The sequence below is a fragment of the Micromys minutus genome (assembly GCF_963924665.1).
Source record: "Micromys minutus genome assembly, chromosome: X".
Taxonomy (NCBI): domain Eukaryota; kingdom Metazoa; phylum Chordata; class Mammalia; order Rodentia; family Muridae; genus Micromys; species Micromys minutus.
The window spans coordinates 16,782,975-16,795,561 of NC_137970.1; the positions used below are offsets into that span (position 1 = coordinate 16,782,975).

Genomic DNA, 12,587 nt, shown 5'->3' on the forward strand with positions numbered 1-12,587 from the left:
GAAATGAATGACCTTTAATCATGATAGAAATGTTTTGTTGTGTGTCTATGTGTGTGTGTGTGTGTGTGTGTGTGTGTATGTGTGTGTGTGTGAAATAACCCAGGAAAAGATAAATGTGGTACCAAGACTTACAGCAACATACACTGGTTTTTTTTTTTTTACAATGGAACAAAAATATTTCAGAGAGCCAGGCAATAATAACATATTAATAAACAGAAATCTCAAGTGTTCATCCCAGTGTGAAACAGATCCCTGACTTTATGGACTTATAATTTCATACCCCCTCTCCCAAACTGTTTCAAAGATTATCTGGCTTCCTTGAAAATAAAGAAAAATGAAGTCACACCACAAACAACGCCCTAGTTTTAGAAATGATAGATAAACCTGTGAAATCAGTACACTAAATATGAATGTCAGTTTCTATGTGGTATACAAAAATTCAAATATATGGACCCTACCCTCTAGATACATCATGTAGTCAATTTTCATGAGACAATTTTTTTACTCAAGGTCTAGCACAGTGGGTTCTTTCATTTATCCTTACAACAATCATGTCTGACTGAGAGCTACATGATTGCTGAAAAGATCAGCGTACCTTTCACATGACTAAATTACGTAGTTCTGCTTGAGTTAAAAATGATTAAAATATTCTAACTCATAAAGATGTATGCATGTGCCTGGCAGTGGTGGTTTATGCCTTTAATCTCAGCACTTGAGAGGCAGAGACAGGTGGACCTCTGAGTTTGATGCCAACCTGGTCTACTGGGTGAGTTCCAGGGCAGCCAGTGCTATATAGACAAACCTTGTTTCAAAAGGCAACAACAGTATTAAATAAATAAATGAATAAATGAATGAATGAATAAATAAATAAATAAATAAATAAATAAAAATAAATAAATAAATAAATAAATAAATAAATGACATTTATGTAAGGAAAACAAAAGTATTTGTTCCATTCCAATCATAGTAAATGAAAATGCTGGCCTCAAAAGAAGAGATTAAATTCAGTGATTCTAAAAAGTCGCTGTTCTATTGACTGATAGGAGATGACAGCCTGAACAAGCTAGAAAAATAAAATATGATATGCAAGCAATTATGTTTTATGATAAGCAAGAGACTTAATAGGAAAGAACAAATATCATGGTAAAAATGAGCATACTCTTGCTAAAATTGTTTTACCAGCCAAAGAAACACTTCTAAGAAGACATTGGATTCTCTGTTCCAGGAAACTGTTACTGCCATCATTTTGAGACTGCCAGTCTGTTCTCACAGAAGAAAAACTACTACTTCTTTAAAGCATGCTTTGTTCATTTAAAACAGTTTCTCTACAAACTTAACAACAGAAATATCCGAAAACTCAAGCCATCAATAATAAATGACAGTCATACATCATCCCCACAGGGACTACAACCAGTCTTTCAAACATGGTGAAACGAGGACCACATCAAAGCCTTCTGAGGTCCAATGTTTATTTCCCACACTCTTAAACTCAGTCTACAAATCAAAGGTCCACAGAATGATAAGAATTAAAGATTTGAATTAATAAGTCACTGAATGAACATTCCAATAAAATTACATAAATATACCGTTACATGTGTGACTAGTTTTAGTGTTCTGATAATCTGATTCTGGAAACTGTTCAAATTTATCAGTAAGAATTTGCTAAATGAATTGTTGTTCCCATATGTTGAAATGTCATATAAAGAGAAAACAGCATTAGAAATTATGAATGTCAAAATTGCTTTGAAGAGAACAAAGTATATAAGATATATAATACAATCTGTTTTTCTAATTTCTGTATATTAACAAACATATAAATATGATTTATAGATATGCATATGTATTATAATACATATATGTATATATTGTTTTTTTCCTCTCTGTGTTTACAGACACATGTACATACACAATATCTGAGACTATACCTATAGAGTTTATGACCATTTGATGCCTAGGAATTGTAGTAGAGTTGTCACTGCCTCATCCTGATTAGAGTATTGATAGACTTCATCAAAAATCACCTACTTGTAATATAGGGTGCATATCGACTTTAGTATGATTGTCTTGTTCAAATCATAAAGCTACAGCAAATCAAGACAGCATATGTGTCACAGTGGAGAGTTTAATTTTTAAATAAGGACACAGGAGGCTAGTCTTACACTGAATATGAATGAGGCTAAAAAATTCCTTCCAGTTTATGGTTAGTGAAAACCTTAGTTTTATCTTCACATTGTGGAAACTGGTGGTGATGCTGTGAGCACATAAGGTGGTTGGAAATCAAACTGCCAACATCCAAATAAGTGGAAGCAGGAAGAGAGCAAAATAGTCCTGCTAAAAAGTCTACGGGACAGATTTACATGTAAATAGTTTTCCTTGTACTCAGGGTAGCATTTTCCTTCTTGCTTCTGACCTTCCTCTGAAGTGTCAGTACTGTTTCAAAAAGTTTCCTTTGTGCTCACTTTTAGGATTAAATAGATAGGAAGATATAGTCTTGGTCTCATAGTAGTCACCCATGGAAGACAATTATTCCCTTAAGAGATGATTTTGCAAGAATCAGCTACATCAGAAGAAACAGGAGCAAAATTCTCTCTTGTAGATGACTGGAATTTTTTTGTTTATTTGCTTTATTTTTTGTTTTTGTTTGTTGTCAAAAGATCTTAGCATGCATTCATCACTAATATTTTTTTCTGTTAAGGTCTATTAATCTGGCAGTTAGAAATTTCTTCCAGAGTATAGCAAACCAATTGCTAAGACTCCTTGGACAGTGATGATTCATTCAATAAGAAGAAAGTTAGCTTCTTTCTTTACACACACACACACACACACACACACACACACACACACAGAGAGAGAGAGAGAGAGAGAGAGAGAGAGAGAGAGAGAGAGAGAGAGATAACATAATAAAAAGGCAAATGAAGAAAACAAGCAGGCACCATGCTACTCAGTAGTAATTCTAATCCTGTGGAGGCTGGAGGTGGAGGACAGTCTAGGCTACATAGAAAGACTCTATGTGGTAGAAAAGGAAATCAAAGAGAAGAGAAAAGAACAAAGAAAAATACACAAACCAACCAACCACAATAAACAACCCAAGACATTTCTTTTATTTTACTGGCTTTTTTCAGTTAGGAGACTTTTAAACTGCAAAGTATACTTTAGTGTGAGTAAACTGTAAATAATTAATTGATTTGATTGCCTCTTTTTCTTGGAGACAAAAGAATTGTATTATCATTCTGTGAGAACATTTGCAAGCAAGTACTAAGCTGTCTAGTCTGTATAGAGCCTTTGGATTTATCTAGGACTGATTTTCTGCCCAGGATTTGATGCTCTTACTTTCTGCAGTACTGAACTGGGAATTATTTCCTGAATATGTGTCTAAAGTCCCTCCAATATTGTCAAAAGTGATTAATTAAACTGTGGCACGGGCTTCTTTTCAACAAATATGCTGTTTCCCAGTACATCATTCAAATAATTGTGAAAAGCTGGAGAAAGGGCACTTAAACAATGTGGCCACAGTGGAAGGTACGAACAAAGAGCTCCAGTTACTACCAACTCGATTTTTGGGTACTGTCAGGAACTTTAGATTTAAAAGAAAGGAAGATTTGAGGGTAGAAAGCAAACAGTCTTAGTCAAACTGTGGTCTGGTTGATCATTATCTCAGTTCTGGTTTTGCAAGCTGATTCAAAGAAGCACTTAATGCCTGAGGAAGCAGCCTGGTTTCCAAGAAATAATTATCCAGCTGCTAAGAGCAGTGTTGCCATCACAGATAGCTGCATTTGTTTGGGAGATGGTTTGTCTTAAGAGATTCCCTATTGCTTAGGGTCCTTCTGTCCCTTATTATAAAACTGTTTGTTGATCCTGAAATCAAAGAGTACTGTGGGTTTATGACAATGATGACACATCTTCAGGTATCTTAAGAGTCTGGAACAGGACACTGTAAAAGCTGACAATAAGGTGATAGAAAATGAAAGCAGACATCCCTGGCTTTTAGTCACCTTATGACTAGACAATGCTTTCTAGGCAAAAGAAGTTTCTAAGTGCCTACCATGTTGACAGTAACACCAGCATTTTTAACATTCTTGCTCTGCTTAGGTTCTCACCAAAGCCTGTGAAGCACTTGAGACAAGAAGAGGTTCTACCCGATTTACCTACAGCCAGACAAATATTTAAAGAGAGGTTTGGTATCAGTACTACATGTAAACATTTAAGACACATTTAAAAACAGTATTATATGTTTGGGACCTATGTGTAAATAGAGAACAATGCAAGTGGAATGGTGGGACTTCAAATGTAGTTCAGGGACAAAGGGAAAAACTGTAGGTATAAAGTAAAGGCTGCAGGGCTGGAGAGATGGCTCAGTGGTTAAGAACACTGACTGTTCTTCCAGAGGTCCTAAGATCAATTCCAACCATCAACACAGGGGCTCACAAACATCTGTAATGGGATCTGATGCCCTCTTCTGGTGTATCAGAAAACTACAGTGTACTAATGCATAAAATAAATAAAAATTTCAAAGTATATCTTAAAAAATAAAGGCTACATATTTTTATAACATTTTGTTTTTTTTCTTAAGAATATGGTACATGAAAAAGGAAAAGTAAAAACCACAACAGGATTGTAGCCTAGTAGTGGATATGCTGGATTAAGCCCTGGCTCATATAAGGCCATTCTGTAACTTTAGTTTATTTCTCCTATCTGGACTTGTTTCTTACTCTGTACAAACTAGATAAACAAAATAATCTTTAAGGTTTATATAGCTTTAAAATTCTTCTATACAACAATTCATGTATGTGTGTGTTTATATATATATGACTCTGTGTGTATGTGATTATATACCACAAGTATTTCCTTGTTAAATATATTACAGTAGTGGTTCTCAAGCTTCCCGATGCTATAACCCTTTAATATGGTTCATGTTGTGGTGACCTTCAACTGTGGTATTATTTTCATTGCTACTTCATAAGTGTAATTTTGATACTGTTATGAATCATAATGTAAATATCTGATATGCAGGATAGATGATACAATATCCCAAAGCAGTTGCAACCCACAGGTTGAGAAACAGCAACATCTGGGAGGGTTTGAGGATGTAGCTCAATGTTTACTCATTAGCCTAGTATGGGCAAGGCCTTGACTTTGATTCATCCATCACCAAATAACAACAACAATAGCAATACATACATATATGTACACACACACACACACACACACACAGAGCACTTGAGATGTATCACATGTTGGTGCTATGCCATACCTTTACTTCTCTGTGCCTTTGTGTTTCAAGAATTCACAGGACCAAGTAGAAGTTAACTGGTTTCTGCTATATCTTGTAAGCAATATCTAATAGCAATGGCACATGAAACCTACCTAGATAGGGTCTTCTATTCTCCATTCATTTGTTCTAAAGGTAAAAGCTCAGGGACTGGTAAGAAAGCATCTTTATTCTCTGAGGCTGACCAGAGATCCATATCTGACTCCAAAGGAAGCCTTGCGGTATTAACCACATCCTCTTATGGTAAATGGACAGCATCATGAATATCTCAGCATCAAAACTGCACCCTTAGGTGAAGCCTCCATATACGTATAAACTCCTTACCCTGCGGGCATCCTTGATTTGGGATTCCTGGGCCACAGTCACAAAGCGATAAATTCAGCTCTCTAGTCTCACTGCTAGAGGACCCGGAAAACCACACACTTCCTGTCTCAGTTTTTTTCTTGTAAGAAAGGGGTGTGTGTGTGTGTGTGTGTGTGTGTGTGTGTGTGTGTTTTATTTATTTGCCTTTATTTTATATTTAAAATACATATATAAGGGGAAGTAGGGGAAGATTAGGTAAAAATTAGACTATGCCAAAATGAATACTTGAAATCCTGCCAGAGTTAAGACCAACAGGAAACGACCAGATAATGTCCTAAGGAAATAACTACAGAAGTCTGATTGAAGTCTAAACGAGTGGTGTCTCATTAGCTTCAGTGTTTCTGTGCGAAGTGACCTTTCAAACCCCTGGCATCCACAGTTGTAAGGTGTGTCTCCGCATATGGCAGGTGAGTCTGAAAACGTGTTCCCCTGCCTGTGCTGTAGATGCTGGAACCGAGTGGAGAACTTAGGAGACTCGGGCACAGTCAGGGGCAGTTCACTAGACTTCACCGCCACTGCTGAGTACTTGCGAATTGGATTCGCCTTGTGCACCAGTCCTTTCCGGAGCCTGGTTAGCTCCTCCTTCTGCTGCTCTGCTTCCTGCTGCCTGACTTCCTCCAACCGCTGCAGCTTCTAGACCTCCATTTCAGCCACTGTCTTCTCCATCTCCTGCAGCACTTTGGCTCTCTTCTTGGTGGCCAGCTGAAAAGTTTACTGAACAGCAACTGATTTTTCCTCTTTCTTGGGAACAAAGGGCTTTTGGAAGATGACAATGTTTGGATGAGCTTTGAAGCGAACTGTTTCTGTCTGCTGCTCCTGTTCTTTCTCCAGCGGGCCCTTCCGTATCTCAGCCTGTGAGCATCCCCCCTTGTCTCTCCAGGGCGAAAGAGTTACATTCTTTTTTCTCTGGCAGGTTAATGGTGTCAAAATGGGGCACAAGAAGTGCCTTGAACTTGGGCACCTCCCCTTTCTGCATTTTAAATTTTTTTCTCCTTCTGAAACTGACATTCTTTGTCCCTGCTATCAAAGGAGAAAGGGCACACCTCCACATTTCTTGCCTCTGGGATATGGATCTTATAAGGAACCACATAATGTGGCACAGGTTGAGCTCTTATCACTACTGGTTTCTCCTATTTCTCATCTTTTCTGATGAGCACTCGGACCCTGCTCTTCAATGCAACAATTGGTGACTTAGGGACAGTGACTGGAATTACCTTCATTTCAGGAACATCCACGACATCTTCCAAGATCTCAGTAGGGCAAGATCTGGAATGAAATTCAAATTGTTCATCTTCTGTTTTTGTTTTTTTTTTTTTTTTTTTCTTTGACTCTCTCTCATGAATTCGTTTCTCGATGTCCAAATCAAAACCAACAGGCTGAGGAGGCTTAACAGGTGGTCTCTTGGGCAAGATGGAGCCACTTTCAAAAATCCTGGGATCGAGTTCTCATGCTTTGAACTTGTATTCTTGCCGTTTCTCAAGCTCCTCAGCCTCCTGCCCTGCTGCACTTTTGCAGGTCACAGTCCTTGCATGATATTTGGTCTGCAGTATGGGGGTCTGGGGGTCTTGTACAATCTGTTCACAGATTTGGAGGGTAACAAGCTCTCGTCCTTCTTGTTCCTCAGATGGTATCTGTTAGGGGTTCGTTTGTGGAAGGCTTCAACCTGCTGTGTAATGGGCACATATGTAGACGCTGCTTTGTCAAATGTTCTTTTCTTTCCTTTGGACAGATTGGAAGGTTTAATGATAGTACATCTTCTGGTCCCTCGGGCAGGAGTGGAACGATGCTTTCGAAGTTCAGATGTGAAGTTCACTTCCTTATAATCTTCCTGGTTTTGGGGATGTTGTTTGATTCACTCATCTGTGAGGAAACAAAAGTCAACTGTTTTGGTATCCTGGCTGGTGGATTTCTTCACAGGTTGCCCTGGCCCCGGGAGAGCAAGCTTCTTGAACTCTTTGTTCTTCTTCCGCATCTCCACCACTTCTTGCCGCATTCTCCGTCTTTTCTCTAATTCTTGCTTTCCAGTACTCTTTAGAACCTTCTCCCTTGCAGGTGGCGCACCAGGCACTGTGTGTTTGCCCTTGGTTTTCTCCAGAATTTCAATTTCCTCCTTTCTCGAAGAAGCTGGACCACCACCCTCCTCCTCTTCCTCTGGTTTCTTTTTGTGAAAAACTTTCATTTTTTTTTGTTGTGGGGGGATTGTTTTGCTGCTCTCCAGCAGTGGGAACAGTGCATCTCTTGGCTTTCATTTTAACAGAGGCAATATGTTTGTTTGTTTTTCTGCTCCAAATCCTTCTGAGCAGAGAGTCTAACAGATCTTCTCTGGGGCTGGACAGAAGTATTTTCTAATACAGCTCTCTTAGCATTCAGGAAAGAACAATCATTTGATGGAATAGATTGTTTCTGAAGATTTTCCTTTTCTGTCTCTTTGTAGTAAGTGTTGTCAACTGCCTTCAGTGGTGTGACACGCACAGCCTTGTTGAAGTTTGGCTTTTTTCAAGGAAGTCTTTTTCTGAAAAGGTTCTCCTATTTCACTCTGCCGAAGAAACTTGCTCTCCGAGTTGGCTTCTTATCAGACCATGAGTCTATATTTTCAGTATCCTCATTAGCATCTAAAGATAAAAAAAATGATAAAATTGATGGGAGCATCAAAAGAGTAAGCAGTTAGGAATTGTGACATTGCCCCCACTTAGTGCAGAGGAACAAGCTTTTTCCAGGATTCTAGTACGCTACTCAATAGATCATCTTCTTCAAGTCACTTTCCAGGCTTCAGCTTATACCGACATCTCCAACACCTAAGACCGCTCTTGTAAGAAAGGTGTTAAAAAGAGTGAAAGGGGGGTGGAGAGGGCTGAGAGCTCTGAGGAGGTCAGAGGACGGAGGGTGAAGGTCGTCATTGTGGTAACATGGCGTTTCTCAAGGACCAGCTAGACCCAGGTGATATTAATTGGCGTTAAATAGTTATAAACATTTAGGATTTTATAGGTCTAGTATCTTATATGAAGGGCAGTTTGTATCTTTGTCTATTTGATGTAATCTTGTTGTGTAGAGGGTTTGTGGAGTTGAACATATAAACCATTATGAAAAGAAAAAAAAAAGAGTGAAAGCAGCCTACAATGGTTGTTCTGCAAAGGAAAGCTGACACATAAATCCAGAAATGATATTTATTATAATGAAACACTCTCAAGACTATGGCCTGTCTCTGAGAGACCGGAGTTATGGCAGACAGACCAGGGAGAGAGGCCATGACTAAGGAATACAGGTAACAAATTTCCAAAATGGCCAGCCTTTTCCACACACACCCTGACTTAAGACGAAATCCTTGGTAGCTTAAAACAAAGAAAGGTCTTGTAGGCTTCTGTCTCACAGCAGCAGACTCCTTGTTGAGGGACTGTAGGGCTCAACAAGTTCAAGGCCCAGTTAGGACATGTGACAAAACTGTTGTGGTCCAATTAACAATCCTATCTTTTCTTCAAACTGACCAATCCTAAATCAGGAGAGAAAAACTCTTCAGGGATGAAGAAAAAAACAGAAAAAGTAAGAAAGAAAGGAAAAAAGAGAGGGAGAGAGAGAAAAGAGAAAGAAGGAAGGAAAGGAAGAAAGAGAGAGGAGAGAGAGCGAGCGAGAGAGAGAGAGAGAGAGAGAGAGAGAGAGAGAGAGAGGGAGGGAGAGGAAACTAGATTTCTGACTTCTCTGTGAGTCTGCTGTTAGTGTTTCTTCACCTCCAATAAATGTCTTGACTCATCTGATCATTTTCTCCACTCCTATAAGTGGATGAGATTTCTCTGATGCTTTGACACTCAAGAATTTTTCAGTGTTTTAATCATTTAATTGGCAGAGAAAATGAAGCCAATCAAGACTTCTAAACTGGATCACCTTGAGGTGCACGGGATTGGGGGAAGTGTTAGAAATAATATAATGTATGAAGATGTCTAAACACAATGGAGCCTTAAAGAGGAGAGGATTCCCTTTCAAGCCCAATGATGAGCTTAAGAGTAAGAACAATAGAGACAGAGAGAGGGACAGAGAGACAGCACCAAGAGAACGATGCTGGGAGTAGCTTGAGGAGCATCTTCAGAGAACAGCCTTGATCTCAGAACATAAAGCTCAAGAAGAGGGAAGATCAACGTGGGTATACTTCAGTCCTTAGAAGGGGGAAGAAAAATATTCACAGGAGGAAATACAGAGTCAAAATTTGGAGCAGAGACAGAAAGAAAGACTATCCAGAGACCTCCCCACCTGGAGATCCATTCCATATGCAGCCACCAAACCCAGACAATATTGCTGATGCCAAGAAGTGCATGCTGACAGGAGCCTGATATAGATTTCTCCTGAGAAGCTCTGCTAGATCATGACAAATACAGAGTCAGATGCTCACAGTCAACCACTGAACTGAGAATGGGGTCTTCAGTGGAGGAATTACAGAAAAGACTGAAGAAGCTGAACGGGTTTGTAACCCCATAGGAAGAAGGACAATATCAACCAACCAGACCCCCTTGAGCTCCCAAAGGTTACAAAATCAGTCTCATGGTTCCTCTGAAACTTGGAAATAACACTACCTGAGGATCCAGCTATTCCACTCCTGGACATATACCCAAAAGATACTCTAACATACAAAAGTACACATGCTCCACCATGTTCATAGAGGCCTTATTTATAATAACCAGAAGCTGGAAAGAACCCAGATGCCCCTCAACAGAGGAATGGATACAGAAAATGTGGTACATAATGAAGTACTACTCATCTATTAAAAACAATGATGTCATGAAATTCTTAGGCAAATGTATGCAATTAGAAAATATTGTCCTGAGTGAGGTAACGCAATCACAAAAGAACACACATGGCATGCACTCAATAATAAGTGGATAGTAGCCCAAAAGCTTGGATTACTCAAGATAAAATTCACAGACTACAAGAAGCTCAAGAAAGAGGAAGACCAAAGTGCAGATGCTTCAGTTCTTCTCATATAAATATATCCACAGGAGGAAATATGGAGACAAAGTTTAAGGCAGAGAGTGGTGCAAAGACCATCCAAAGACTTTCCCACCTGGAGATCCAGCCCATATACAGCCACCAGACACCAAATCCAGACAATATTGCTGATGCCAAGAAGTACTTACTCACAAGAGCTTGATATAGCTGTCTCCTGAGAGGCTCTGCTAGAGCTAAGAAATACAGAGGCAAATGCTCTCAACCAACCATTACACCGAGAATGGTGTCCCCAGTGGAGGAGTTAGAGAAAGAACTGAAGGAGCTGAAGGGGTTTAAAACCCCAGAGAAAGAATAACAATGCCAACCAACCAGACCCCCCAGAGGTTCGAAGGACTAAACCACTAACCGAAGAGTACACATAGATGGACCCATGGCTCAGGTGCATATGTAGCAGAGGATGGCCTTGTCAGGCATCAATGGGAGAAGAGGCCCTTGGTCCTGTGAAGGCTGGATGTCCCAGCGTAGGGGAACACCAGGACAGGGAGTTAGGAGGGAGTGTGTAGGTGTGTGGTGGAGCATTCTCATAGAAACAGGGGGAAATAGGATAGGGGGTTAGGAAGGGGAAACCAGGAAATGGGATAACATTTGAAATGTAAATAAAATATGTCCAATTTAAAAAAGAATGACTAACTAGTAAAGGTGGAATAGGATAAAGAACCCATGTCATGAAGAGCCAAGCCAAGACAACAAACAAACAAAAATCTTTCTTCCACAACAGGCACTTAGAAACTGCCTTTGCTAAGCAACACTGGCATCTTGTGCAGGTTCACGATGTAAGTATAAGGACCACAAGAGCTGAAATCTCTGCCCTCATTCTGTGTCTCCTTGCCGTTGACTCCTGCTTGACTCTATTTACCAATCTAATTTATCTCACCCTTCTTCAAGTATAGAGATAGAAGGACAAGTCATTTGCCTAACCTTGTAGTTACCTAGATTCCACCACCAGCAAAACCTTGCAGGACAGTATTTCACCCTTAAAAAGACAATTATCCATGGGTGCAAAGCTGTATTCTGGAGCAGAATTTGGCATCTCCATAGAAGTCCTTCCTCCCCTCAATAAATGAGGTTGCTTTAGATTACCTTTCAAGACTGGTGCTGAGAAAATGATCAACCAGACCATACCCAGTACTGCTTAATTACGCACACTTTTGTCTCTTTCCCCAGTTCTTCCTCTATGCCTGAAGTTCATATCAAATGAACTTGAACCCTGTTATATGTTTCTCAATCAATGGAGCCATCTTGAATAAATCCCTTTCTGTTCCTCAAATGATTCCCATTTTTAATTTGTATAATTGCTCAGCTTGTTGAGTCTTCAGCTCTTGGAAAATTATGTAAAGTCACAGTACATTTTATGTGCTCTATAGCCAAGGAATACTTCTCTGGGAACCAGCAAATATCCACCAAACAATGAACCAATAAATGCCAATGGAATCAATCAAATATAAGTGGGCATCAAAAATTTCAGTAGACTTTGGGGGCTGGGGTGGCTAAAAGCTCTGAAAGTCTAGAATTATGCAGGGGCAAGCTTCACTAGAAATAATGTGTTACACAACTAACCACTGACCCCTTATCTTTTTATGATGTGATACAATGTTCTGTGAAACATTATCAGTTCTCTTTATACACAAATATTCACTAGATTTAGCTCACAAATCCATGGATTTAAGTAAAAATTTTATGCAAATCTCTTTATCTGCCTCACCCTGAGAAACTTTTACTCAACTATCTAACCCCTCCATATTTAGTAATACTTATGTTTACATGAAGGCTTTGCTGTATTCTCAGAACTTAACTAAAGTGGTTGACTTCTTCCCACTTTCCTTTGAGAAGATTCTTTTAAAGATGACCAATCATGGAAGACTGTGAAGTTAGACCCCAGCCAACATGAAGAAAAAAAAACAGTCAACATCTACATTAGAATAAAAAGCAAATACAATTCCTGTCTTGATGTTTGCTGTCCTTC

At 39.3% G+C, this 12,587-nt stretch overlaps 1 pseudogene across 1 annotated transcript; it reads right to left on the minus strand.

The window, feature by feature from the left end:
- Positions 1 to 5,839: 5,839 nt before the first annotated feature.
- Positions 5,840 to 8,312, minus strand: LOC308415875 (targeting protein for Xklp2-like; annotated as a pseudogene). Its single transcript has one exon. The product of its transcript is annotated as a targeting protein for Xklp2-like (transcript).
- Between the last annotated feature and the right edge of the window lie 4,275 nt (positions 8,313 to 12,587).